This window comes from Lissotriton helveticus, chromosome 4_1 (genome assembly GCF_964261635.1).
Source record: "Lissotriton helveticus chromosome 4_1, aLisHel1.1, whole genome shotgun sequence".
Classification (NCBI taxonomy): domain Eukaryota; kingdom Metazoa; phylum Chordata; class Amphibia; order Caudata; family Salamandridae; genus Lissotriton; species Lissotriton helveticus.
The window spans coordinates 1692102727-1692127996 of NC_136063.1; the positions used below are offsets into that span (position 1 = coordinate 1692102727).

Consider the following 25270-nt stretch of genomic DNA (forward strand, 5'->3'; position numbering starts at 1 on the left):
AAGCTCCAAAGCCTATACATTCCCAAGATGCCACAGGTCAGTATGCAAATCAGACTGCCCTGGCCACACCCTCCCTGTGGCTGGCCTCTGCTTTTTTCCGTACGTGCAGCTCAGTTTTTTCTTACCCAGATCCAGACTTCCATTTTAGCAAAAAGGTGGGTTGCAATGGGTCCAGGATGCCATTTGGAAACAAAGCCTGCAGGCCTGTCAAAGGAGACTTCCTGCCGCACGCCATGTGGTCAGAAGCCTACAAAAGGAATTGCACTTTGGAATACAGGGTCTCACTTGCTCAAGAGCCTTGCACAAGTGACTTTCCTCCCGCTGTGGAAAGCAGCTATAAAGGGACCTTGCGAAAATGATATTTGGAGCTATACTGCGTGATGCTAGGCAAACTGTGAGTCAGAAAGCAACTTCATTTTGAGAAGCCCGCGACCTACGGGAAGGAAAAGTTTTCAAGGGCAGAAGAAGGACTTTTCCCTGACCGGGAATCGAACCCGGGCCGCGGCGGTGAGAGCGCCGAATCCTAACCACTAGACCACCAGGGAGCCCAGTGCCATGCAGCAAAAGTTCATACACTGCTTTCCGAATGACAAAGCTCATGGGGGCTGAAAGCTTATTTTTCAGTACAGCACATATGAATCAGAAATTGAAAAAATCCTCATAATGCCACCCGCCTGTCTGTCACTTCCAAGCACAGGCCATCCTCTCCCCCTTGCTACTGAACCGATGAATTCCTGTACAATCGGGATCCACGGGAAAACACAAGAGGGACACCTAGTGGCTGCTGATGGCGCACAGACAGTTGGAACACTTTCTCAACCCTGTCTCGTTATTCAGCTTGCTGGAAGAATACATTGCTCTTAAGCGATTCAAGAGTGCAAGGGAGAAGAGTGCTCCAAAGTAGATGTATGCATCACAGCAGGGGTTTCCAGCAATTTACCTTTCTGGTGAGCTGGTACTGCACTTTACACACACATAGAGCACCAGACTGGGTGGAGGAGTGCGTGCGCATAAAGGTGGCTGAGGGCAATGGGAGCAAAACAACCTGGGGCACAGGGGACCCAGTCCCTTTCCTCCTCTTTCGTTCATGGGTAGGGGTACCTTTTTAAGGACCTTCGTTTAAAAAAAGCTACTGGGACAAAACACTCAAATCTATGCTTTAGAGGTATCTTCCCTGACCGGGAATCGAACCCGGGCCGCGGCGGTGAAAGCGCCGAATCCTAGCCACTAGACCACCAGGGAGGAGATGCTCTTGTGTGCTTGCCTTGCTCACCCCCTTATTGTGACTAAGCTAACTCCAATATAAAAATTGCCCGTAAAGTCCGAGTGGGAGAAAGTTAGGTGTCACACAGTGTGTTTGTCATAAGCAATTACCTTCAGCCTCCTGCAAAAGCCTTTTAATTCCGCAAACAGCTCTTGCTGGACAGCCGGTGCTGCAGCAGCCAGCAGAAAAAGGGAGTTGAGTAAAGCTGGGCTTTGGGTCTCACCAGGGTGGCCGAGTGGTTAAGGCGTTGGACTTAAGATCCAATGGACGTTTGTCCGCATGGGTTCGAGCCCCATTCCTGGTATGGGTTTTCAGCTGCTTTGTAAGAAAGTGCAGATGCTTTTGAAAAGCATTTTCCTGCGCCCTTCCACTGCCCCTCTCCAACAGTCCCCATTCAAGTCTCAGCTGTGGGGTCTGCTGCTATTCTGCTACCAGCATGGATGCTTCCCAAAGCAATGCAGTGCCATCTACGCAGATCCCCTGCTTAGAGAAATACACCTCCTATATCTTTTCCCACTGAAGGGAGCAGGAGGAAGTACTTGCTTCCTGGGGAACATGGGTCTGCCCCTGGAATTTTTTAACCCGGCTCTTGCAGATTTCTCCCCTTTTTTGATTTCACCTACAAGCTCTCCCTTGCCAGAGGAGCAGGATCTGCTGATGCAGGCCCGGCTGGCTCAAACGTGCAAAGGCTTTTCCCCAAACCTCTGGGGGAAAATTGAGGAGAGTTCCCTCCTCTCGCCTTCCGAACGGGCTTCCAAACGGGCAATGCCCTGACGGGTCCCCCACAACCCGTCCTGCCCACAGCCACACCCCTGTATAAGAGGGTGACCCATGTCCCTCACCCTCCATGTTCGAACGGAAGGCACCGTCTGTCCTGAGGGGTGTACCAGACAGGCATCTCTCCAGCCAGGCAGACCCCTGCAGCACCCGTTAAGCTCCAAAGCCTATACATTCCCAAGATGCCACAGGTCAGTATGCAAATCAGACTGCCCTGGCCACACCCTCCCTGTGGCTGGCCTCTGCTTTTTTCCGTACGTGCAGCTCAGTTTTTTCTTACCCAGATCCAGACTTCCATTTTAGCAAAAAGGTGGGTTGCAATGGGTCCAGGATGCCATTTGGAAACAAAGCCTGCAGGCCTGTCAAAGGAGACTTCCTGCCGCACGCCATGTGGTCAGAAGCCTACAAAAGGAATTGCACTTTGGAATACAGGGTCTCACTTGCTCAAGAGCCTTGCACAAGTGACTTTCCTCCCGCTGTGGAAAGCAGCTATAAAGGGACCTTGCGAAAATGATATTTGGAGCTATACTGCGTGATGCTAGGCAAACTGTGAGTCAGAAAGCAACTTCATTTTGAGAAGCCCGCGACCTACGGGAAGGAAAAGTTTTCAAGGACAGAAGAAGGACTTTTCCCTGACCGGGAATCGAACCCGGGCCGCGGCGGTGAGAGCGCCGAATCCTAACCACTAGACCACCAGGGAGCCCAGTGCCGTGCAGCAAAAGTTCATACACTGCTTTCCGAATGACAAAGCTCATGGGGGCTGAAAGCTTATTTTTCTCTACAGCACATATGAATCAGAAATTGAAAAAATCCTCATAATGCCACCCGACTGTCTGTCACTTCCAAGCACAGGCCATCCTCTCCCCCTTGCTACTGAACCGATGAATTCCTGTACAATCGGGATCCACGGGAAAACACAAGAGGGACATCTAGTGGCTGCTGATGGCGCACAGACAGCTGGAACACTTTCTCAACCCTGTCTCGTTATTCAGCTTGCTGGAAGAATACATTGCTCTTAAGCGATTCAAGAGTGCAAGGGAGAAGAGTGCTCCAAAGTAGATGTATGCATCACAGCAGGGGTTTCCAGCAATTTACCTTTCTGGTGAGCTGGTACTGCACTTTACACACACATAGAGCACCAGACTGGGTGGAGGAGTGCGTGCGCATAAAGGTGGCTGAGGGCAATGGGAGCAAAACAACCTGGGGCACAGGGGACCCAGTCCCTTTCCTCCTCTTTCGTTCATGGGTAGGGGTACCTTTTTAAGGACCTTCGTTTAAAAAAAGCTACTGGGACAAAACACTCAAATCTATGCTTTAGAGGTATCTTCCCTGACCGGGAATCGAACCCGGGCCGCGGCAGTGAAAGTGCCGAATCCTAGCCACTAGACCACCAGGGAGGAGATGCTCTTGTGTGCTTGCCTTGCTCACCCCCTTATTGTGACTAAGCTAACTCCAATATAAAAATTGCCCGTAAAGTCCGAGTGGGAGAAAGTTAGGTGTCACACAGTGTGTTTGTCATAAGCAATTACCTTCAGCCTCCTGCAAAAGCCTTTTAATTCCGCAAACAGCTCTTGCTGGACAGCCGGTGCTGCAGCAGCCAGCAGAAAAAGGGAGTTGAGTAAAGCTGGGCCTTGGGTCTCACCAGGGTGGCCGAGTGGTTAAGGCGTTGGACTTAAGATCCAATGGACGTTTGTCTGCATGGGTTCGAGCCCCATTCCTGGTATGGGGTTTCAGCTGCTTTGTAAGAAAGTGCAGATGCTTTTGAAAAGCATTTTCCTGCGCCCTTCCACTGCCCCTCTCCAACAGTCCCCATTCAAGTCTCAGCTGTGGGGTCTGCTGCTATTCTGCTACCAGCATGGATGCTTCCCAAAGCAATGCAGTGCCATCTACGCAGATCCCCTGCTTAGAGAAATACACCTCCTATATCTTTTCCCACTGAAGGGAGCAGGAGGAAGTACTTGCTTCCTGGGGAACATGGGTCTGCCCCTGGAATTTTTTAACCCGGCTCTTGCAGATTTCTCCCCTTTTTTGATTTCACCTACAAGCTCTCCCTTGCCAGAGGAGCAGGATCTGCTGATGCAGGCCCGGCTGGCTCAAACGTGCAAAGGCTTTTCCCCAAACCTCTGGGGGAAAATTGAGGAGAGTTCCCTCCTCTCGCCTTCCGAACGGGCTTCCAAACGGGCAATGCCCTGACGGGTCCCCCACAACCCGTCCTGCCCACAGCCACACCCCTGTATAAGAGGGTGACCCATGTCCCTCACCCTCCATGTTCGAACGGAAGGCACCGTCTGTCCTGAGGGGTGTACCAGACAGGCATCTCTCCAGCCAGGCAGACCCCTGCAGCACCCGTTAATCTCCAAAGCCTATACATTCCCAAGATGCCACAGGTCAGTATGCAAATCAGACTGCCCTGGCCACACCCTCCCTGTGGCTGGCCTCTGCTTTTTTCCGTACGTGCAGCTCAGTTTTTTCTTACCCAGATCCAGACTTCCATTTTAGCAAAAAGGTGGGTTGCAATGGGTCCAGGATGCCATTTGGAAACAAAGCCTGCAGGCCTGTCAAAGGAGACTTCCTGCCGCACGCCATGTGGTCAGAAGCCTACAAAAGGAATTGCACTTTGGAATACAGGGTCTCACTTGCTCAAGAGCCTTGCACAAGTGACTTTCCTCCCGCTGTGGAAAGCAGCTATAAAGGGACCTTGCGAAAATGATATTTGGAGCTATACTGCGTGATGCTAGGCAAACTGTGAGTCAGAAAGCAACTTCATTTTGAGAAGCCCGCGACCTACGGGAAGGAAAAGTTTTCAAGGGCAGAAGAAGGACTTTTCCCTGACCGGGAATCGAACCCGGGCCGCGGCGGTGAGAGCGCCGAATCCTAACCACTAGACCACCAGGGAGCCCAGTGCCATGCAGCAAAAGTTCATACACTGCTTTCCGAATGACAAAGCTCATGGGGGCTGAAAGCTTATTTTTCAGTACAGCACATATGAATCAGAAATTGAAAAAATCCTCATAATGCCACCCGCCTGTCTGTCACTTCCAAGCACAGGCCATCCTCTCCCCCTTGCTACTGAACCGATGAATTCCTGTACAATCGGGATCCACGGGAAAACACAAGAGGGACACCTAGTGGCTGCTGATGGCGCACAGACAGTTGGAACACTTTCTCAACCCTGTCTCGTTATTCAGCTTGCTGGAAGAATACATTGCTCTTAAGCGATTCAAGAGTGCAAGGGAGAAGAGTGCTCCAAAGTAGATGTATGCATCACAGCAGGGGTTTCCAGCAATTTACCTTTCTGGTGAGCTGGTACTGCACTTTACACACACATAGAGCACCAGACTGGGTGGAGGAGTGCGTGCGCATAAAGGTGGCTGAGGGCAATGGGAGCAAAACAACCTGGGGCACAGGGGACCCAGTCCCTTTCCTCCTCTTTCGTTCATGGGTAGGGGTACCTTTTTAAGGACCTTCGTTTAAAAAAAGCTACTGGGACAAAACACTCAAATCTATGATTTAGAGGTATCTTCCCTGACCGGGAATCGAACCCGGGCCGCGGCGGTGAAAGCGCCGAATCCTAGCCACTAGACCACCAGGGAGGAGATGCTCTTGTGTGCTTGCCTTGCTCACCCCCTTATTGTGACTAAGCTAACTCCAATATAAAAATTGCCCGTAAAGTCCGAGTGGGAGAAAGTTAGGTGTCACACAGTGTGTTTGTCATAAGCAATTACCTTCAGCCTCCTGCAAAAGCCTTTTAATTCCGCAAACAGCTCTTGCTGGACAGCCGGTGCTGCAGCAGCCAGCAGAAAAAGGGAGTTGAGTAAAGCTGGGCTTTGGGTCTCACCAGGGTGGCTGAGTGGTTAAGGCGTTGGACTTAAGATCCAATGGACGTTTGTCCGCATGGGTTCGAGCCCCATTCCTGGTATGGGTTTTCAGCTGCTTTGTAAGAAAGTGCAGATGCTTTTGAAAAGCATTTTCCTGCGCCCTTCCACTGCCCCTCTCCAACAGTCCCCATTCAAGTCTCAGCTGTGGGGTCTGCTGCTATTCTGCTACCAGCATGGATGCTTCCCAAAGCAATGCAGTGCCATCTACGCAGATCCCCTGCTTAGAGAAATACACCTCCTATATCTTTTCCCACTGAAGGGAGCAGGAGGAAGTACTTGCTTCCTGGGGAACATGGGTCTGGCCCTGGAATTTTTTAACCCGGCTCTTGCAGATTTCTCCCCTTTTTTGATTTCACCTACAAGCTCTCCCTTGCCAGAGGAGCAGGATCTGCTGATGCAGGCCCGGCTGGCTCAAACGTGCAAAGGCTTTTCCCCAAACCTCTGGGGGAAAATTGAGGAGAGTTCCCTCCTCTCGCCTTCCGAACAGGCTTCCAAACGGGCAATGCCCTGACGGGTCCCCCACAACCCGTCCTGCCCACAGCCACACCCCTGTATAAGAGGGTGACCCATGTCCCTCACCCTCCATGTTCGAACGGAAGGCACCGTCTGTCCTGAGGGGTGTACCAGACAGGCATCTCTCCAGCCAGGCAGACCCCTGCAGCACCCGTTAAGCTCCAAAGCCTATACATTCCCAAGATGCCACAGGTCAGTATGCAAATCAGACTGCCCTGGCCACACCCTCCCTGTGGCTGGCCTCTGCTTTTTTCCGTACGTGCAGCTCAGTTTTTTCTTACCCAGATCCAGACTTCCATTTTAGCAAAAAGGTGGGTTGCAATGGGTCCAGGATGCCATTTGGAAACAAAGCCTGCAGGCCTGTCAAAGGAGACTTCCTGCCGCACGCCATGTGGTCAGAAGCCTACAAAAGGAATTGCACTTTGGAATACAGGGTCTCACTTGCTCAAGAGCCTTGCACAAGTGACTTTCCTCCCGCTGTGGAAAGCAGCTATAAAGGGACCTTGCGAAAATGATATTTGGAGCTATACTGCGTGATGCTAGGCAAACTGTGAGTCAGAAAGCAACTTCATTTTGAGAAGCCCGCGACCTACGGGAAGGAAAAGTTTTCAAGGACAGAAGAAGGACTTTTCCCTGACCGGGAATCGAACCCAGGCCGCGGCGGTGAGAGCGCCGAATCCTAACCACTAGACCACCAGGGAGCCCAGTGCTGTGCAGCAAAAGTTCATACACTGCTTTCCGAATGACAAAGCTCATGGGGGCTGAAAGCTTATTTTTCTCTACAGCACATATGAATCAGAAATTGAAAAAATCCTCATAATGCCACCCGACTGTCTGTCACTTCCAAGCACAGGCCATCCTCTCCCCCTTGCTACTGAACCGATGAATTCCTGTACAATCGGGATCCACGGGAAAACACAAGAGGGACATCTAGTGGCTGCTGATGGCGCACAGACAGCTGGAACACCTTCTCAACCCTGTCTCGTTATTCAGCTTGCTGGAAGAATACATTGCTCTTAAGCGATTCAAGAGTGCAAGGGAGAAGAGTGCTCCAAAGTAGATGTATGCATCACAGCAGGGGTTTCCAGCAATTTACCTTTCTGGTGAGCTGGTACTGCACTTTACACACACATAGAGCACCAGACTGGGTGGAGGAGTGCGTGCGCATAAAGGTGGCTGAGGGCAATGGGAGCAAAACAACCTGGGGCACAGGGGACCCAGTCCCTTTCCTCCTCTTTCGTTCATGGGTAGGGGTACCTTTTTAAGGACCTTCGTTTAAAAAAAGCTACTGGGACAAAACACTCAAATCTATGCTTTAGAGGTATCTTCCCTGACCGGGAATCGAACCCGGGCCGCGGCGGTGAAAGCGCCGAATCCTAGCCACTAGACCACCAGGGAGGAGATGCTCTTGTGTGCTTGCCTTGCTCACCCCCTTATTGTGACTAAGCTAACTCCAATATAAAAATTGCCCGTAAAGTCCGAGTGGGAGAAAGTTAGGTGTCACACAGTGTATTTGTCATAAGCAATTACCTTCAGCCTCCTGCAAAAGCCTTTTAATTCCGCAAACAGCTCTTGCTGGACAGCCGGTGCTGCAGCAGCCAGCAGAAAAAGGGAGTTGAGTAAAGCTGGGCCTTGGGTCTCACCAGGGTGGCCGAGTGGTTAAGGCGTTGGACTTAAGATCCAATGGACGTTTGTCTGCATGGGTTCGAGCCCCATTCCTGGTATGGGGTTTCAGCTGCTTTGTAAGAAAGTGCAGATGCTTTTGAAAAGCATTTTCCTGCGCCCTTCCACTGCCCCTCTCCAACAGTCCCCATTCAAGTCTCAGCTGTGGGGTCTGCTGCTATTCTGCTACCAGCATGGATGCTTCCCAAAGCAATGCAGTGCCATCTACGCAGATCCCCTGCTTAGAGAAATACACCTCCTATATCTTTTCCCACTGAAGGGAGCAGGAGGAAGTACTTGCTTCCTGGGGAACATGGGTCTGCCCCTGGAATTTTTTAACCCGGCTCTTGCAGATTTCTCCCCTTTTTTGATTTCACCTACAAGCTCTCCCTTGCCAGAGGAGCAGGATCTGCTGATGCAGGCCCGGCTGGCTCAAACGTGCAAAGGCTTTTCCCCAAACCTCTGGGGGAAAATTGAGGAGAGTTCCCTCCTCTCGCCTTCCGAACGGGCTTCCAAACGGGCAATGCCCTGACGGGTCCCCCACAACCCGTCCTGCCCACAGCCACACCCCTGTATAAGAGGGTGACCCATGTCCCTCACCCTCCATGTTCGAACGGAAGGCACCGTCTGTCCTGAGGGGTGTACCAGACAGGCATCTCTCCAGCCAGGCAGACCCCTGCAGCACCCGTTAAGCTCCAAAGCCTATACATTCCCAAGATGCCACAGGTCAGTATGCAAATCAGACTGCCCTGGCCACACCCTCCCTGTGGCTGGCCTCTGCTTTTTTCCGTACGTGCAGCTCAGTTTTTTCTTACCCAGATCCAGACTTCCATTTTAGCAAAAAGGTGGGTTGCAATGGGTCCAGGATGCCATTTGGAAACAAAGCCTGCAGGCCTGTCAAAGGAGACTTCCTGCCGCACGCCATGTGGTCAGAAGCCTACAAAAGGAATTGCACTTTGGAATACAGGGTCTCACTTGCTCAAGAGCCTTGCACAAGTGACTTTCCTCCCGCTGTGGAAAGCAGCTATAAAGGGACCTTGCGAAAATGATATTTGGAGCTATACTGCGTGATGCTAGGCAAACTGTGAGTCAGAAAGCAACTTCATTTTGAGAAGCCCGCGACCTACGGGAAGGAAAAGTTTTCAAGGACAGAAGAAGGACTTTTCCCTGACCGGGAATCGAACCCGGGCCGCGGCGGTGAGAGCGCCGAATCCTAACCACTAGACCACCAGGGAGCCCAGTGCCGTGCAGCAAAAGTTCATACACTGCTTTCCGAATGACAAAGCTCATGGGGGCTGAAAGCTTATTTTTCTCTACAGCACATATGAATCAGAAATTGAAAAAATCCTCATAATGCCACCCGACTGTCTGTCACTTCCAAGCACAGGCCATCCTCTCCCCCTTGCTACTGAACCGATGAATTCCTGTACAATCGGGATCCACGGGAAAACACAAGAGGGACATCTAGTGGCTGCTGATGGCGCACAGACAGCTGGAACACTTTCTCAACCCTGTCTCGTTATTCAGCTTGCTGGAAGAATACATTGCTCTTAAGCGATTCAAGAGTGCAAGGGAGAAGAGTGCTCCAAAGTAGATGTATGCATCACAGCAGGGGTTTCCAGCAATTTACCTTTCTGGTGAGCTGGTACTGCACTTTACACACACATAGAGCACCAGACTGGGTGGAGGAGTGCGTGCGCATAAAGGTGGCTGAGGGCAATGGGAGCAAAACAACCTGGGGCACAGGGGACCCAGTCCCTTTCCTCCTCTTTCGTTCATGGGTAGGGGTACCTTTTTAAGGACCTTCGTTTAAAAAAAGCTACTGGGACAAAACACTCAAATCTATGCTTTAGAGGTATCTTCCCTGACCGGGAATCGAACCCGGGCCGCGGCAGTGAAAGTGCCGAATCCTAGCCACTAGACCACCAGGGAGGAGATGCTCTTGTGTGCTTGCCTTGCTCACCCCCTTATTGTGACTAAGCTAACTCCAATATAAAAATTGCCCGTAAAGTCCGAGTGGGAGAAAGTTAGGTGTCACACAGTGTGTTTGTCATAAGCAATTACCTTCAGCCTCCTGCAAAAGCCTTTTAATTCCGCAAACAGCTCTTGCTGGACAGCCGGTGCTGCAGCAGCCAGCAGAAAAAGGGAGTTGAGTAAAGCTGGGCCTTTGGTCTCACCAGGGTGGCCGAGTGGTTAAGGCGTTGGACTTAAGATCCAATGGACGTTTGTCTGCATGGGTTCGAGCCCCATTCCTGGTATGGGGTTTCAGCTGCTTTGTAAGAAAGTGCAGATGCTTTTGAAAAGCATTTTCCTGCGCCCTTCCACTGCCCCTCTCCAACAGTCCCCATTCAAGTCTCAGCTGTGGGGTCTGCTGCTATTCTGCTACCAGCATGGATGCTTCCCAAAGCAATGCAGTGCCATCTACGCAGATCCCCTGCTTAGAGAAATACACCTCCTATATCTTTTCCCACTGAAGGGAGCAGGAGGAAGTACTTGCTTCCTGGGGAACATGGGTCTGCCCCTGGAATTTTTTAACCCGGCTCTTGCAGATTTCTCCCCTTTTTTGATTTCACCTACAAGCTCTCCCTTGCCAGAGGAGCAGGATCTGCTGATGCAGGCCCGGCTGGCTCAAACGTGCAAAGGCTTTTCCCCAAACCTCTGGGGGAAAATTGAGGAGAGTTCCCTCCTCTCGCCTTCCGAACGGGCTTCCAAACGGGCAATGCCCTGACGGGTCCCCCACAACCCGTCCTGCCCACAGCCACACCCCTGTATAAGAGGGTGACCCATGTCCCTCACCCTCCATGTTCGAACGGAAGGCACCGTCTGTCCTGAGGGGTGTACCAGACAGGCATCTCTCCAGCCAGGCAGACCCCTGCAGCACCCGTTAATCTCCAAAGCCTATACATTCCCAAGATGCCACAGGTCAGTATGCAAATCAGACTGCCCTGGCCACACCCTCCCTGTGGCTGGCCTCTGCTTTTTTCCGTACGTGCAGCTCAGTTTTTTCTTACCCAGATCCAGACTTCCATTTTAGCAAAAAGGTGGGTTGCAATGGGTCCAGGATGCCATTTGGAAACAAAGCCTGCAGGCCTGTCAAAGGAGACTTCCTGCCGCACGCCATGTGGTCAGAAGCCTACAAAAGGAATTGCACTTTGGAATACAGGGTCTCACTTGCTCAAGAGCCTTGCACAAGTGACTTTCCTCCCGCTGTGGAAAGCAGCTATAAAGGGACCTTGCGAAAATGATATTTGGAGCTATACTGCGTGATGCTAGGCAAACTGTGAGTCAGAAAGCAACTTCATTTTGAGAAGCCCGCGACCTACGGGAAGGAAAAGTTTTCAAGGGCAGAAGAAGGACTTTTCCCTGACCGGGAATCGAACCCGGGCCGCGGCGGTGAGAGCGCCGAATCCTAACCACTAGACCACCAGGGAGCCCAGTGCCATGCAGCAAAAGTTCATACACTGCTTTCCGAATGACAAAGCTCATGGGGGCTGAAAGCTTATTTTTCAGTACAGCACATATGAATCAGAAATTGAAAAAATCCTCATAATGCCACCCGCCTGTCTGTCACTTCCAAGCACAGGCCATCCTCTCCCCCTTGCTACTGAACCGATGAATTCCTGTACAATCGGGATCCACGGGAAAACACAAGAGGGACACCTAGTGGCTGCTGATGGCGCACAGACAGTTGGAACACTTTCTCAACCCTGTCTCGTTATTCAGCTTGCTGGAAGAATACATTGCTCTTAAGCGATTCAAGAGTGCAAGGGAGAAGAGTGCTCCAAAGTAGATGTATGCATCACAGCAGGGGTTTCCAGCAATTTACCTTTCTGGTGAGCTGGTACTGCACTTTACACACACATAGAGCACCAGACTGGGTGGAGGAGTGCGTGCGCATAAAGGTGGCTGAGGGCAATGGGAGCAAAACAACCTGGGGCACAGGGGACCCAGTCCCTTTCCTCCTCTTTCGTTCATGGGTAGGGGTACCTTTTTAAGGACCTTCGTTTAAAAAAAGCTACTGGGACAAAACACTCAAATCTATGCTTTAGAGGTATCTTCCCTGACCGGGAATCGAACCCGGGCCGCGGCGGTGAAAGCGCCGAATCCTAGCCACTAGACCACCAGGGAGGAGATGCTCTTGTGTGCTTGCCTTGCTCACCCCCTTATTGTGACTAAGCTAACTCCAATATAAAAATTGCCCGTAAAGTCCGAGTGGGAGAAAGTTAGGTGTCACACAGTGTATTTGTCATAAGCAATTACCTTCAGCCTCCTGCAAAAGCCTTTTAATTCCGCAAACAGCTCTTGCTGGACAGCCGGTGCTGCAGCAGCCAGCAGAAAAAGGGAGTTGAGTAAAGCTGGGCCTTGGGTCTCACCAGGGTGGCCGAGTGGTTAAGGCGTTGGACTTAAGATCCAATGGACGTTTGTCTGCATGGGTTCGAGCCCCATTCCTGGTATGGGGTTTCAGCTGCTTTGTAAGAAAGTGCAGATGCTTTTGAAAAGCATTTTCCTGCGCCCTTCCACTGCCCCTCTCCAACAGTCCCCATTCAAGTCTCAGCTGTGGGGTCTGCTGCTATTCTGCTACCAGCATGGATGCTTCCCAAAGCAATGCAGTGCCATCTACGCAGATCCCCTGCTTAGAGAAATACACCTCCTATATCTTTTCCCACTGAAGGGAGCAGGAGGAAGTACTTGCTTCCTGGGGAACATGGGTCTGCCCCTGGAATTTTTTAACCCGGCTCTTGCAGATTTCTCCCCTTTTTTGATTTCACCTACAAGCTCTCCCTTGCCAGAGGAGCAGGATCTGCTGATGCAGGCCCGGCTGGCTCAAACGTGCAAAGGCTTTTCCCCAAACCTCTGGGGGAAAATTGAGGAGAGTTCCCTCCTCTCGCCTTCCGAACGGGCTTCCAAACGGGCAATGCCCTGACGGGTCCCCCACAACCCGTCCTGCCCACAGCCACACCCCTGTATAAGAGGGTGACCCATGTCCCTCACCCTCCATGTTCGAACGGAAGGCACCGTCTGTCCTGAGGGGTGTACCAGACAGGCATCTCTCCAGCCAGGCAGACCCCTGCAGCACCCGTTAAGCTCCAAAGCCTATACATTCCCAAGATGCCACAGGTCAGTATGCAAATCAGACTGCCCTGGCCACACCCTCCCTGTGGCTGGCCTCTGCTTTTTTCCGTACGTGCAGCTCAGTTTTTTCTTACCCAGATCCAGACTTCCATTTTAGCAAAAAGGTGGGTTGCAATGGGTCCAGGATGCCATTTGGAAACAAAGCCTGCAGGCCTGTCAAAGGAGACTTCCTGCCGCACGCCATGTGGTCAGAAGCCTACAAAAGGAATTGCACTTTGGAATACAGGGTCTCACTTGCTCAAGAGCCTTGCACAAGTGACTTTCCTCCCGCTGTGGAAAGCAGCTATAAAGGGACCTTGCGAAAATGATATTTGGAGCTATACTGCGTGATGCTAGGCAAACTGTGAGTCAGAAAGCAACTTCATTTTGAGAAGCCCGCGACCTACGGGAAGGAAAAGTTTTCAAGGACAGAAGAAGGACTTTTCCCTGACCGGGAATCGAACCCGGGCCGCGGCGGTGAGAGCGCCGAATCCTAACCACTAGACCACCAGGGAGCCCAGTGCCGTGCAGCAAAAGTTCATACACTGCTTTCCGAATGACAAAGCTCATGGGGGCTGAAAGCTTATTTTTCTCTACAGCACATATGAATCAGAAATTGAAAAAATCCTCATAATGCCACCCGACTGTCTGTCACTTCCAAGCACAGGCCATCCTCTCCCCCTTGCTACTGAACCGATGAATTCCTGTACAATCGGGATCCACGGGAAAACACAAGAGGGACATCTAGTGGCTGCTGATGGCGCACAGACAGCTGGAACACTTTCTCAACCCTGTCTCGTTATTCAGCTTGCTGGAAGAATACATTGCTCTTAAGCGATTCAAGAGTGCAAGGGAGAAGAGTGCTCCAAAGTAGATGTATGCATCACAGCAGGGGTTTCCAGCAATTTACCTTTCTGGTGAGCTGGTACTGCACTTTACACACACATAGAGCACCAGACTGGGTGGAGGAGTGCGTGCGCATAAAGGTGGCTGAGGGCAATGGGAGCAAAACAACCTGGGGCACAGGGGACCCAGTCCCTTTCCTCCTCTTTCGTTCATGGGTAGGGGTACCTTTTTAAGGACCTTCGTTTAAAAAAAGCTACTGGGACAAAACACTCAAATCTATGCTTTAGAGGTATCTTCCCTGACCGGGAATCGAACCCGGGCCGCGGCAGTGAAAGTGCCGAATCCTAGCCACTAGACCACCAGGGAGGAGATGCTCTTGTGTGCTTGCCTTGCTCACCCCCTTATTGTGACTAAGCTAACTCCAATATAAAAATTGCCCGTAAAGTCCGAGTGGGAGAAAGTTAGGTGTCACACAGTGTGTTTGTCATAAGCAATTACCTTCAGCCTCCTGCAAAAGCCTTTTAATTCCGCAAACAGCTCTTGCTGGACAGCCGGTGCTGCAGCAGCCAGCAGAAAAAGGGAGTTGAGTAAAGCTGGGCCTTGGGTCTCACCAGGGTGGCCGAGTGGTTAAGGCGTTGGACTTAAGATCCAATGGACGTTTGTCTGCATGGGTTCGAGCCCCATTCCTGGTATGGGGTTTCAGCTGCTTTGTAAGAAAGTGCAGATGCTTTTGAAAAGCATTTTCCTGCGCCCTTCCACTGCCCCTCTCCAACAGTCCCCATTCAAGTCTCAGCTGTGGGGTCTGCTGCTATTCTGCTACCAGCATGGATGCTTCCCAAAGCAATGCAGTGCCATCTACGCAGATCCCCTGCTTAGAGAAATACACCTCCTATATCTTTTCCCACTGAAGGGAGCAGGAGGAAGTACTTGCTTCCTGGGGAACATGGGTCTGCCCCTGGAATTTTTTAACCCGGCTCTTGCAGATTTCTCCCCTTTTTTGATTTCACCTACAAGCTCTCCCTTGCCAGAGGAGCAGGATCTGCTGATGCAGGCCCGGCTGGCTCAAACGTGCAAAGGCTTTTCCCCAAACCTCTGGGGGAAAATTGAGGAGAGTTCCCTCCTCTCGCCTTCCGAACGGGCTTCCAAACGGGCAATGCCCTGACGGGTCCCCCACAACCCGTCCTGCCCACAGCCACACCCCTGTATAAGAGGGTGACCCATGTCCCTCACCCTCCATGTTCGAACGGAAGGCACCGTCTGTCCTGAGGGGTGTACCAGACAGGCATCTCTCCAGCCAGGCAGACCCCTGCAGCACCCGTTAATCTCCAAAGCCTATACATTCCCAAGATGCCACAGGTCAGTATGCAAATCAGACTGCCCTGGCCACACCCTCCCTGTGGCTGGCCTCTGCTTTTTTCCGTACGTGCAGCTCAGTTTTTTCTTACCCAGATCCAGACTTCCATTTTAGCAAAAAGGTGGGTTGCAATGGGTCCAGGATGCCATTTGGAAACAAAGCCTGCAGGCCTGTCAAAGGAGACTTCCTGCCGCACGCCATGTGGTCAGAAGCCTACAAAAGGAATTGCACTTTGGAATACAGGGTCTCACTTGCTCAAGAGCCTTGCACAAGTGACTTTCCTCCCGCTGTGGAAAGCAGCTATAAAGGGACCTTGCGAAAATGATATTTGGAGCTATACTGCGTGATGCTAGGCAAACTGTGAGTCAGAAAGCAACTTCATTTTGAGAAGCCCGCGACCTACGGGAAGGAAAAGTTTTCAAGGGCAGAAGAAGGACTTTTCCCTGACCGGGAATCGAACCCGGGCCGCGGCGGTGAGAGCGCCGAATCCTAACCACTAGACCACCAGGGAGCCCAGTGCCATGCAGCAAAAGTTCATACACTGCTTTCCGAATGACAAAGCTCATGGGGGCTGAAAGCTTATTTTTCAGTACAGCACATATGAATCAGAAATTGAAAAAATCCTCATAATGCCACCCGCCTGTCTGTCACTTCCAAGCACAGGCCATCCTCTCCCCCTTGCTACTGAACCGATGAATTCCTGTACAATCGGGATCCACGGGAAAACACAAGAGGGACACCTAGTGGCTGCTGATGGCGCACAGACAGTTGGAACACTTTCTCAACCCTGTCTCGTTATTCAGCTTGCTGGAAGAATACATTGCTCTTAAGCGATTCAAGAGTGCAAGGGAGAAGAGTGCTCCAAAGTAGATGTATGCATCACAGCAGGGGTTTCCAGCAATTTACCTTTCTGGTGAGCTGGTACTGCACTTTACACACACATAGAGCACCAGACTGGGTGGAGGAGTGCGTGCGCATAAAGGTGGCTGAGGGCAATGGGAGCAAAACAACCTGGGGCACAGGGGACCCAGTCCCTTTCCTCCTCTTTCGTTCATGGGTAGGGGTACCTTTTTAAGGACCTTCGTTTAAAAAAAGCTACTGGGACAAAACACTCAAATCTATGCTTTAGAGGTATCTTCCCTGACCGGGAATCGAACCCGGGCCGCGGCGGTGAAAGCGCCGAATCCTAGCCACTAGACCACCAGGGAGGAGATGCTCTTGTGTGCTTGCCTTGCTCACCCCCTTATTGTGACTAAGCTAACTCCAATATAAAAATTGCCCGTAAAGTCCGAGTGGGAGAAAGTTAGGTGTCACACAGTGTGTTTGTCATAAGCAATTACCTTCAGCCTCCTGCAAAAGCCTTTTAATTCCGCAAACAGCTCTTGCTGGACAGCCGGTGCTGCAGCAGCCAGCAGAAAAAGGGAGTTGAGTAAAGCTGGGCTTTGGGTCTCACCAGGGTGGCTGAGTGGTTAAGGCGTTGGACTTAAGATCCAATGGACGTTTGTCCGCATGGGTTCGAGCCCCATTCCTGGTATGGGTTTTCAGCTGCTTTGTAAGAAAGTGCAGATGCTTTTGAAAAGCATTTTCCTGCGCCCTTCCACTGCCCCTCTCCAACAGTCCCCATTCAAGTCTCAGCTGTGGGGTCTGCTGCTATTCTGCTACCAGCATGGATGCTTCCCAAAGCAATGCAGTGCCATCTACGCAGATCCCCTGCTTAGAGAAATACACCTCCTATATCTTTTCCCACTGAAGGGAGCAGGAGGAAGTACTTGCTTCCTGGGGAACATGGGTCTGCCCCTGGAATTTTTTAACCCGGCTCTTGCAGATTTCTCCCCTTTTTTGATTTCACCTACAAGCTCTCCCTTGCCAGAGGAGCAGGATCTGCTGATGCAGGCCCGGCTGGCTCAAACGTGCAAAGGCTTTTCCCCAAACCTCTGGGGGAAAATTGAGGAGAGTTCCCTCCTCTCGCCTTCCGAACGGGCTTCCAAACGGGCAATGCCCTGACGGGTCCCCCACAACCCGTCCTGCCCACAGCCACACCCCTGTATAAGAGGGTGACCCATGTCCCTCACCCTCCATGTTCGAACGGAAGGCACCGTCTGTCCTGAGGGGTGTACCAGACAGGCATCTCTCCAGCCAGGCAGACCCCTGCAGCACCCGTTAAGCTCCAAAGCCTATACATTCCCAAGATGCCACAGGTCAGTATGCAAATCAGACTGCCCTGGCCACACCCTCCCTGTGGCTGGCCTCTGCTTTTTTCCGTACGTGCAGCTCAGTTTTTTCTTACCCAGATCCAGACTTCCATTTTAGCAAAAAGGTGGGTTGCAATGGGTCCAGGATGCCATTTGGAAACAAAGCCTGCAGGCCTGTCAAAGGAGACTTCCTGCCGCACGCCATGTGGTCAGAAGCCTACAAAAGGAATTGCACTTTGGAATACAGGGTCTCACTTGCTCAAGAGCCTTGCACAAGTGACTTTCCTCCCGCTGTGGAAAGCAGCTATAAAGGGACCTTGCGAAAATGATATTTGGAGCTATACTGCGTGATGCTAGGCAAACTGTGAGTCAGAAAGCAACTTCATTTTGAGAAGCCCGCGACCTACGGGAAGGAAAAGTTTTCAAGGACAGAAGAAGGACTTTTCCCTGACCGGGAATCGAACCCGGGCCGCGGCGGTGAGAGCGCCGAATCCTAACCACTAGACCACCAGGGAGCCCAGTGCTGTGCAGCAAAAGTTCATACACTGCTTTCCGAATGACAAAGCTCATGGGGGCTGAAAGCTTATTTTTCTCTACAGCACATATGAATCAGAAATTGAAAAAATCCTCATAATGCCACCCGACTGTCTGTCACTTCCAAGCACAGGCCATCCTCTCCCCCTTGCTACTGAACCGATGAATTCCTGTACAATCGGGATCCACGGGAAAACACAAGAGGGACATCTAGTGGCTGCTGATGGCGCACAGACAGCTGGAACACCTTCTCAACCCTGTCTCGTTATTCAGCTTGCTGGAAGAATACATTGCTCTTAAGCGATTCAAGAGTGCAAGGGAGAAGAGTGCTCCAAAGTAGATGTATGCATCACAGCAGGGGTTTCCAGCAATTTACCTTTCTGGTGAGCTGGTACTGCACTTTACACACACATAGAGCACCAGACTGGGTGGAGGAGTGCGTGCGCATAAAGGTGGCTGAGGGCAATGGGAGCAAAACAACCTGGGGCACAGGGGACCCAGTCCCTTTCCTCCTCTTTCGTTCATGGGTAGGGGTACCTTTTTAAGGACCTTCGTTTAAAAAAAGCTACTGGGACAAAACACTCAAATCTATGCTTTAGAGGTATCTTCCCTGACCGGGAATCGAACCCGGGCCGCGGCGGTGAAAGCGCCGAATCCTAGCCACTAGACCACCAGGGAGGAGATGCTCTTGTGTGCTTGCCTTGCTCACCCCCTTATTGTGACTAAGCTAACTCCAATATAAAAATTGCCCGTAAAGTCCGAGTGGGAGAAAGTTAGGTGTCACACAGTGTATTTGTCATAAGCAATTACCTTCAGCCTCCTGCAAAAGCCTTTTAATTCCGCAAACAGCTCTTGCTGGACAGCCGGTGCTGCAGCAGCCAGCAGAAAAAGGGAGTTGAGTAAAGCTGGGCCTTGGGTCTCACCAGGGTGGCCGAGTGGTTAAGGCGTTGGACTTAAGATCCAATGGACGTTTGTCTGCATGGGTTCGAGCCCCATTCCTGGTATGGGGTTTCAGCTGCTTTGTAAGAAAGTGCAGATGCTTTTGAAAAGCATTTTCCTGCGCCCTTCCACTGCCCCTCTCCAACAGTCCCCATTCAAGTCTCAGCTGTGGGGTCTGCTGCTATTCTGCTACCAGCATGGATGCTTCCCAAAGCAATGCAGTGCCATCTACGCAGATCCCCTGCTTAGAGAAATACACCTCCTATATCTTTTCCCACTGAAGGGAGCAGGAGGAAGTACTTGCTTCCTGGGGAACATGGGTCTGCCCCTGGAATTTTTTAACCCGGCTCTTGCAGATTTCTCCCCTTTTTTGATTTCACCTACAAGCTCTCCCTTGCCAGAGGAGCAGGATCTGCTGATGCAGGCCCGGCTGGCTCAAACGTGCAAAGGCTTTTCCCCAAACCTCTGGGGGAAAATTGAGGAGAGTTCCCTCCTCTCGCCTTCCGAACGGGCTTCCAAACGGGCAATGCCCTGACGGGTCCCCCACAACCCGTCCTGCCCACAGCCACACCCCTGTATAAGAGGGTGACCCATGTCCCTCACCCTCCATGTTCGAACGGAAGGCACCGTCTGTCCTGAGGGGTGTACCAGACAGGCATCTCTCCAGCCAGGCAGACCCCTGCAGCACCCGTTAAGCTCCAAAGCCTATACATTCCCAAGATGCCACAGGTCAGTATGCAAATCAGACTGCCCTGGCCACACCCTCCCTGTGGCTGGCCTCTGCTTTTTTCCGTACGTGCAGCTCAGTTTTTTCTTACCCAGATCCAGACTTCCATTTTAGCAAAAAGGTGGGTTGCAATGGGTCCAGGATGCCATTTGGAAACAAAGCCTGCAGGCCTGTCAAAGGAGACTTCCTGCCGCACGCCATGTGGTCAGAAGCCTACAAAAGGAATTGCACTTTGGAATACAGGGTCTCACTTGCTCAAGAGCCTTGCACAAGTGACTTTCCTCCCGCTGTGGAAAGCAGCTATAAAGGGACCTTGCGAAAATGATATTTGGAGCTATACTGCGTGATGCTAGGCAAACTGTGAGTCAGAAAGCAACTTCATTTCGAGAAGCCCGCGACCTACGGGAAGGAAAAGTTTTCAAGGGCAGAAGAAGGACTTTTCCCTGACCGGGAATCGAACCCGGGCCGCGGCGGTGAGAGCGCCGAATCCTAACCACTAGACCACCAGGGAGCCCAGTGCCATGCAGCAAAAGTTCATACACTGCTTTCCGAATGACAAAGCTCATGGGGGCTGAAAGCTTATTTTTCAGTACAGCACATATGAATCAGAAATTGAAAAAATCCTCATAATGCCACCCGACTGTCTGTCACTTCCAAGCACAGGCCATCCTCTCCCCCTTGCTACTGAACCGATGAATTCCTGTACAATCGGGATCCACGGGAAAACACAAGAGGGACATCTAGTGGCTGCTGATGGCGCACAGACAGCTGGAACACTTTCTCAACCCTGTCTCGTTATTCAGCTTGCTGGAAGAATACATTGCTCTTAAGCGATTCAAGAGTGCAAGGGAGAAGAGTGCTCCAAAGTAGATGTATGCATCACAGCAGGGGTTTCCAGCAATTTACCTTTCTGGTGAGCTGGTACTGCACTTTACACACACATAGAGCACCAGACTGGGTGGAGGAGTGCGTGCGCATAAAGGTGGCTGAGGGCAATGGGAGCAAAACAACCTGGGGCACAGGGGACCCAGTCCCTTTCCTCCTCTTTCGTTCATGGGTAGGGGTACCTTTTTAAGGACCTTCGTTTAAAAAAAGCTACTGGGACAAAACACTCAAATCTATGCTTTAGAGGTATCTTCCCTGACCGGGAATCGAACCCGGGCCGCGGCAGTGAAAGCGCCGAATCCTAGCCACTAGACCACCAGGGAGGAGATGCTCTTGTGTGCTTGCCTTGCTCACCCCCTTATTGTGACTAAGCTAACTCCAATATAAAAATTGCCCGTAAAGTCCGAGTGGGAGAAAGTTAGGTGTCACACAGTGTGTTTGTCATAAGCAATTACCTTCAGCCTCCTGCAAAAGCCTTTTAATTCCGCAAACAGCTCTTGCTGGACAGCCGGTGCTGCAGCAGCCAGCAGAAAAAGGGAGTTGAGTAAAGCTGGGCCTTGGGTCTCACCAGGGTGGCCGAGTGGTTAAGGCGTTGGACTTAAGATCCAATGGACGTTTGTCTGCATGGGTTCGAGCCCCATTCCTGGTATGGGGTTTCAGCTGCTTTGTAAGAAAGTGCAGATGCTTTTGAAAAGCATTTTCCTGCGCCCTTCCACTGCCCCTCTCCAACAGTCCCCATTCAAGTCTCAGCTGTGGGGTCTGCTGCTATTCTGCTACCAGCATGGATGCTTCCCAAAGCAATGCAGTGCCATCTACGCAGATCCCCTGCTTAGAGAAATACACCTCCTATATCTTTTCCCACTGAAGGGAGCAGGAGGAAGTACTTGCTTCCTGGGGAACATGGGTCTGCCCCTGGAATTTTTTAACCCGGCTCTTGCAGATTTCTCCCCTTTTTTGATTTCACCTACAAGCTCTCCCTTGCCAGAGGAGCAGGATCTGCTGATGCAGGCCCGGCTGGCTCAAACGTGCAAAGGCTTTTCCCCAAACCTCTGGGGGAAAATTGAGGAGAGTTCCCTCCTCTCGCCTTCCGAACGGGCTTCCAAACGGGCAATGCCCTGACGGGTCCCCCACAACCCGTCCTGCCCACAGCCACACCCCTGTATAAGAGGGTGACCCATGTCCCTCACCCTCCATGTTCGAACGGAAGGCACCGTCTGTCCTGAGGGGTGTACCAGACAGGCATCTCTCCAGCCAGGCAGACCCCTGCAGCACCCGTTAAGCTCCAAAGCCTATACATTCCCAAGATGCCACAGGTCAGTATGCAAATCAGACTGCCCTGGCCACACCCTCCCTGTGGCTGGCCTCTGCTTTTTTCCGTACGTGCAGCTCAGTTTTTTCTTACCCAGATCCAGACTTCCATTTTAGCAAAAAGGTGGGTTGCAATGGGTCCAGGATGCCATTTGGAAACAAAGCCTGCAGGCCTGTCAAAGGAGACTTCCTGCCGCACGCCATGTGGTCAGAAGCCTACAAAAGGAATTGCACTTTGGAATACAGGGTCTCACTTGCTCAAGAGCCTTGCACAAGTGACTTTCCTCCCGCTGTGGAAAGCAGCTATAAAGGGACCTTGCGAAAATGATATTTGGAGCTATACTGCGTGATGCTAGGCAAACTGTGAGTCAGAAAGCAACTTCATTTTGAGAAGCCCGCGACCTACGGGAAGGAAAAGTTTTCAAGGGCAGAAGAAGGACTTTTCCCTGACCGGGAATCGAACCCGGGCCGCGGCGGTGAGAGCGCCGAATCCTAACCACTAGACCACCAGGGAGCCCAGTGCCATGCAGCAAAAGTTCATACACTGCTTTCCGAATGACAAAGCTCATGGGGGCTGAAAGCTTATTTTTCAGTACAGCACATATGAATCAGAAATTGAAAAAATCCTCATAATGCCACCCGCCTGTCTGTCACTTCCAAGCACAGGCCATCCTCTCCCCCTTGCTACTGAACCGATGAATTCCTGTACAATCGGGATCCACGGGAAAACACAAGAGGGACACCTAGTGGCTGCTGATGGCGCACAGACAGTTGGAACACTTTCTCAACCCTGTCTCGTTATTCAGCTTGCTGGAAGAATACATTGCTCTTAAGCGATTCAAGAGTGCAAGGGAGAAGAGTGCTCCAAAGTAGATGTATGCATCACAGCAGGGGTTTCCAGCAATTTACCTTTCTGGTGAGCTGGTACTGCACTTTACACACACATAGAGCACCAGACTGGGTGGAGGAGTGCGTGCGCATAAAGGTGGCTGAGGGCAATGGGAGCAAAACAACCTGGGGCACAGGGGACCCAGTCCCTTTCCTCCTCTTTCGTTCATGGGTAGGGGTACCTTTTTAAGGACCTTCGTTTAAAAAAAGCTACTGGGACAAAACACTCAAATCTATGCTTTAGAGGTATCTTCCCTGACCGGGAATCGAACCCGGGCCGCGGCGGTGAAAGCGCCGAATCCTAGCCACTAGACCACCAGGGAGGAGATGCTCTTGTGTGCTTGCCTTGCTCACCCCCTTATTGTGACTAAGCTAACTCCAATATAAAAATTGCCCGTAAAGTCCGAGTGGGAGAAAGTTAGGTGTCACACAGTGTGTTTGTCATAAGCAATTACCTTCAGCCTCCTGCAAAAGCCTTTTAATTCCGCAAACAGCTCTTGCTGGACAGCCGGTGCTGCAGCAGCCAGCAGAAAAAGGGAGTTGAGTAAAGCTGGGCTTTGGGTCTCACCAGGGTGGCCGAGTGGTTAAGGCGTTGGACTTAAGATCCAATGGACGTTTGTCCGCATGGGTTCGAGCCCCATTCCTGGTATGGGTTTTCAGCTGCTTTGTAAGAAAGTGCAGATGCTTTTGAAAAGCATTTTCCTGCGCCCTTCCACTGCCCCTCTCCAACAGTCCCCATTCAAGTCTCAGCTGTGGGGTCTGCTGCTATTCTGCTACCAGCATGGATGCTTCCCAAAGCAATGCAGTGCCATCTACGCAGATCCCCTGCTTAGAGAAATACACCTCCTATATCTTTTCCCACTGAAGGGAGCAGGAGGAAGTACTTGCTTCCTGGGGAACATGGGTCTGCCCCTGGAATTTTTTAACCCGGCTCTTGCAGATTTCTCCCCTTTTTTGATTTCACCTACAAGCTCTCCCTTGCCAGAGGAGCAGGATCTGCTGATGCAGGCCCGGCTGGCTCAAACGTGCAAAGGCTTTTCCCCAAACCTCTGGGGGAAAATTGAGGAGAGTTCCCTCCTCTCGCCTTCCGAACGGGCTTCCAAACGGGCAATGCCCTGACGGGTCCCCCACAACCCGTCCTGCCCACAGCCACACCCCTGTATAAGAGGGTGACCCATGTCCCTCACCCTCCATGTTCGAACGGAAGGCACCGTCTGTCCTGAGGGGTGTACCAGACAGGCATCTCTCCAGCCAGGCAGACCCCTGCAGCACCCGTTAAGCTCCAAAGCCTATACATTCCCAAGATGCCACAGGTCAGTATGCAAATCAGACTGCCCTGGCCACACCCTCCCTGTGGCTGGCCTCTGCTTTTTTCCGTACGTGCAGCTCAGTTTTTTCTTACCCAGATCCAGACTTCCATTTTAGCAAAAAGGTGGGTTGCAATGGGTCCAGGATGCCATTTGGAAACAAAGCCTGCAGGCCTGTCAAAGGAGACTTCCTGCCGCACGCCATGTGGTCAGAAGCCTACAAAAGGAATTGCACTTTGGAATACAGGGTCTCACTTGCTCAAGAGCCTTGCACAAGTGACTTTCCTCCCGCTGTGGAAAGCAGCTATAAAGGGACCTTGCGAAAATGATATTTGGAGCTATACTGCGTGATGCTAGGCAAACTGTGAGTCAGAAAGCAACTTCATTTTGAGAAGCCCGCGACCTACGGGAAGGAAAAGTTTTCAAGGACAGAAGAAGGACTTTTCCCTGACCGGGAATCGAACCCGGGACGCGGCGGTGAGAGCGCCGAATCCTAACCACTAGACCACCAGGGAGCCCAGTGCCATGCAGCAAAAGTTCATACACTGCTTTCCGAATGACAAAGCTCATGGGGGCTGAAAGCTTATTTTTCTCTACAGCACATATGAATCAGAAATTGAAAAAATCCTCATAATGCCACCCGACTGTCTGTCACTTCCAAGCACAGGCCATCCTCTCCCCCTTGCTACTGAACCGATGAATTCCTGTACAATCGGGATCCACGGGAAAACACAAGAGGGACATCTAGTGGCTGCTGATGGCGCACAGACAGCTGGAACACTTTCTCAACCCTGTCTCGTTATTCAGCTTGCTGGAAGAATACATTGCTCTTAAGCGATTCAAGAGTGCAAGGGAGAAGAGTGCTCCAAAGTAGATGTATGCATCACAGCAGGGGTTTCCAGCAATTTACCTTTCTGGTGAGCTGGTACTGCACTTTACACACACATAGAGCACCAGACTGGGTGGAGGAGTGCGTGCGCATAAAGGTGGCTGAGGGCAATGGGAGCAAAACAACCTGGGGCACAGGGGACCCAGTCCCTTTCCTCCTCTTTCGTTCATGGGTAGGGGTACCTTTTTAAGGACC

General features: G+C 51.5%; 34 non-coding genes across 34 annotated transcripts; 11 read left to right on the forward strand and 23 right to left on the reverse strand.

Moving 5' to 3' along the window:
• Positions 1 to 473: 473 nt before the first annotated feature.
• On the reverse strand, positions 474 to 545 carry TRNAE-CUC (transfer RNA glutamic acid (anticodon CUC)). The gene has a single exon. It is a non-coding gene; the product is annotated as a tRNA-Glu (tRNA).
• Positions 546 to 1170: 625 nt separating this feature from the next.
• On the reverse strand, positions 1171 to 1242 carry TRNAE-UUC (transfer RNA glutamic acid (anticodon UUC)). Its single transcript has one exon. It is a non-coding gene; the product is annotated as a tRNA-Glu (tRNA).
• A 243-nt stretch (positions 1243 to 1485) lies between these two features.
• Positions 1486 to 1568, forward strand: TRNAL-UAA (transfer RNA leucine (anticodon UAA)). The gene has a single exon. It is a non-coding gene; the product is annotated as a tRNA-Leu (tRNA).
• A 1101-nt stretch (positions 1569 to 2669) lies between these two features.
• On the reverse strand, positions 2670 to 2741 carry TRNAE-CUC (transfer RNA glutamic acid (anticodon CUC)). The gene has a single exon. It is a non-coding gene; the product is annotated as a tRNA-Glu (tRNA).
• A 625-nt stretch (positions 2742 to 3366) lies between these two features.
• On the reverse strand, positions 3367 to 3438 carry TRNAE-UUC (transfer RNA glutamic acid (anticodon UUC)). Its single transcript has one exon. It is a non-coding gene; the product is annotated as a tRNA-Glu (tRNA).
• Positions 3439 to 3681: 243 nt separating this feature from the next.
• TRNAL-UAA (transfer RNA leucine (anticodon UAA)) lies at positions 3682 to 3764 on the forward strand. The gene has a single exon. It is a non-coding gene; the product is annotated as a tRNA-Leu (tRNA).
• A 1101-nt stretch (positions 3765 to 4865) lies between these two features.
• TRNAE-CUC (transfer RNA glutamic acid (anticodon CUC)) lies at positions 4866 to 4937 on the reverse strand. The gene has a single exon. It is a non-coding gene; the product is annotated as a tRNA-Glu (tRNA).
• A 625-nt stretch (positions 4938 to 5562) lies between these two features.
• On the reverse strand, positions 5563 to 5634 carry TRNAE-UUC (transfer RNA glutamic acid (anticodon UUC)). Its single transcript has one exon. It is a non-coding gene; the product is annotated as a tRNA-Glu (tRNA).
• A 243-nt stretch (positions 5635 to 5877) lies between these two features.
• TRNAL-UAA (transfer RNA leucine (anticodon UAA)) lies at positions 5878 to 5960 on the forward strand. The gene has a single exon. It is a non-coding gene; the product is annotated as a tRNA-Leu (tRNA).
• Positions 5961 to 7061: 1101 nt separating this feature from the next.
• Positions 7062 to 7133, reverse strand: TRNAE-CUC (transfer RNA glutamic acid (anticodon CUC)). The gene has a single exon. It is a non-coding gene; the product is annotated as a tRNA-Glu (tRNA).
• Positions 7134 to 7758: 625 nt separating this feature from the next.
• Positions 7759 to 7830, reverse strand: TRNAE-UUC (transfer RNA glutamic acid (anticodon UUC)). The gene has a single exon. It is a non-coding gene; the product is annotated as a tRNA-Glu (tRNA).
• Positions 7831 to 8073: 243 nt separating this feature from the next.
• On the forward strand, positions 8074 to 8156 carry TRNAL-UAA (transfer RNA leucine (anticodon UAA)). Its single transcript has one exon. It is a non-coding gene; the product is annotated as a tRNA-Leu (tRNA).
• A 1101-nt stretch (positions 8157 to 9257) lies between these two features.
• TRNAE-CUC (transfer RNA glutamic acid (anticodon CUC)) lies at positions 9258 to 9329 on the reverse strand. Its single transcript has one exon. It is a non-coding gene; the product is annotated as a tRNA-Glu (tRNA).
• A 625-nt stretch (positions 9330 to 9954) lies between these two features.
• On the reverse strand, positions 9955 to 10026 carry TRNAE-UUC (transfer RNA glutamic acid (anticodon UUC)). The gene has a single exon. It is a non-coding gene; the product is annotated as a tRNA-Glu (tRNA).
• Positions 10027 to 10269: 243 nt separating this feature from the next.
• On the forward strand, positions 10270 to 10352 carry TRNAL-UAA (transfer RNA leucine (anticodon UAA)). The gene has a single exon. It is a non-coding gene; the product is annotated as a tRNA-Leu (tRNA).
• A 1101-nt stretch (positions 10353 to 11453) lies between these two features.
• Positions 11454 to 11525, reverse strand: TRNAE-CUC (transfer RNA glutamic acid (anticodon CUC)). Its single transcript has one exon. It is a non-coding gene; the product is annotated as a tRNA-Glu (tRNA).
• Positions 11526 to 12150: 625 nt separating this feature from the next.
• TRNAE-UUC (transfer RNA glutamic acid (anticodon UUC)) lies at positions 12151 to 12222 on the reverse strand. Its single transcript has one exon. It is a non-coding gene; the product is annotated as a tRNA-Glu (tRNA).
• A 243-nt stretch (positions 12223 to 12465) lies between these two features.
• Positions 12466 to 12548, forward strand: TRNAL-UAA (transfer RNA leucine (anticodon UAA)). Its single transcript has one exon. It is a non-coding gene; the product is annotated as a tRNA-Leu (tRNA).
• Positions 12549 to 13649: 1101 nt separating this feature from the next.
• On the reverse strand, positions 13650 to 13721 carry TRNAE-CUC (transfer RNA glutamic acid (anticodon CUC)). The gene has a single exon. It is a non-coding gene; the product is annotated as a tRNA-Glu (tRNA).
• A 625-nt stretch (positions 13722 to 14346) lies between these two features.
• TRNAE-UUC (transfer RNA glutamic acid (anticodon UUC)) lies at positions 14347 to 14418 on the reverse strand. The gene has a single exon. It is a non-coding gene; the product is annotated as a tRNA-Glu (tRNA).
• Positions 14419 to 14661: 243 nt separating this feature from the next.
• TRNAL-UAA (transfer RNA leucine (anticodon UAA)) lies at positions 14662 to 14744 on the forward strand. Its single transcript has one exon. It is a non-coding gene; the product is annotated as a tRNA-Leu (tRNA).
• A 1101-nt stretch (positions 14745 to 15845) lies between these two features.
• On the reverse strand, positions 15846 to 15917 carry TRNAE-CUC (transfer RNA glutamic acid (anticodon CUC)). The gene has a single exon. It is a non-coding gene; the product is annotated as a tRNA-Glu (tRNA).
• A 625-nt stretch (positions 15918 to 16542) lies between these two features.
• TRNAE-UUC (transfer RNA glutamic acid (anticodon UUC)) lies at positions 16543 to 16614 on the reverse strand. The gene has a single exon. It is a non-coding gene; the product is annotated as a tRNA-Glu (tRNA).
• Positions 16615 to 16857: 243 nt separating this feature from the next.
• TRNAL-UAA (transfer RNA leucine (anticodon UAA)) lies at positions 16858 to 16940 on the forward strand. Its single transcript has one exon. It is a non-coding gene; the product is annotated as a tRNA-Leu (tRNA).
• Positions 16941 to 18041: 1101 nt separating this feature from the next.
• On the reverse strand, positions 18042 to 18113 carry TRNAE-CUC (transfer RNA glutamic acid (anticodon CUC)). The gene has a single exon. It is a non-coding gene; the product is annotated as a tRNA-Glu (tRNA).
• Positions 18114 to 18738: 625 nt separating this feature from the next.
• TRNAE-UUC (transfer RNA glutamic acid (anticodon UUC)) lies at positions 18739 to 18810 on the reverse strand. The gene has a single exon. It is a non-coding gene; the product is annotated as a tRNA-Glu (tRNA).
• Positions 18811 to 19053: 243 nt separating this feature from the next.
• TRNAL-UAA (transfer RNA leucine (anticodon UAA)) lies at positions 19054 to 19136 on the forward strand. Its single transcript has one exon. It is a non-coding gene; the product is annotated as a tRNA-Leu (tRNA).
• A 1101-nt stretch (positions 19137 to 20237) lies between these two features.
• TRNAE-CUC (transfer RNA glutamic acid (anticodon CUC)) lies at positions 20238 to 20309 on the reverse strand. Its single transcript has one exon. It is a non-coding gene; the product is annotated as a tRNA-Glu (tRNA).
• A 625-nt stretch (positions 20310 to 20934) lies between these two features.
• On the reverse strand, positions 20935 to 21006 carry TRNAE-UUC (transfer RNA glutamic acid (anticodon UUC)). The gene has a single exon. It is a non-coding gene; the product is annotated as a tRNA-Glu (tRNA).
• Positions 21007 to 21249: 243 nt separating this feature from the next.
• TRNAL-UAA (transfer RNA leucine (anticodon UAA)) lies at positions 21250 to 21332 on the forward strand. Its single transcript has one exon. It is a non-coding gene; the product is annotated as a tRNA-Leu (tRNA).
• Positions 21333 to 22433: 1101 nt separating this feature from the next.
• TRNAE-CUC (transfer RNA glutamic acid (anticodon CUC)) lies at positions 22434 to 22505 on the reverse strand. Its single transcript has one exon. It is a non-coding gene; the product is annotated as a tRNA-Glu (tRNA).
• Positions 22506 to 23130: 625 nt separating this feature from the next.
• On the reverse strand, positions 23131 to 23202 carry TRNAE-UUC (transfer RNA glutamic acid (anticodon UUC)). The gene has a single exon. It is a non-coding gene; the product is annotated as a tRNA-Glu (tRNA).
• Positions 23203 to 23445: 243 nt separating this feature from the next.
• On the forward strand, positions 23446 to 23528 carry TRNAL-UAA (transfer RNA leucine (anticodon UAA)). The gene has a single exon. It is a non-coding gene; the product is annotated as a tRNA-Leu (tRNA).
• Positions 23529 to 24629: 1101 nt separating this feature from the next.
• On the reverse strand, positions 24630 to 24701 carry TRNAE-CUC (transfer RNA glutamic acid (anticodon CUC)). The gene has a single exon. It is a non-coding gene; the product is annotated as a tRNA-Glu (tRNA).
• Positions 24702 to 25270: the final 569 nt, after the last annotated feature.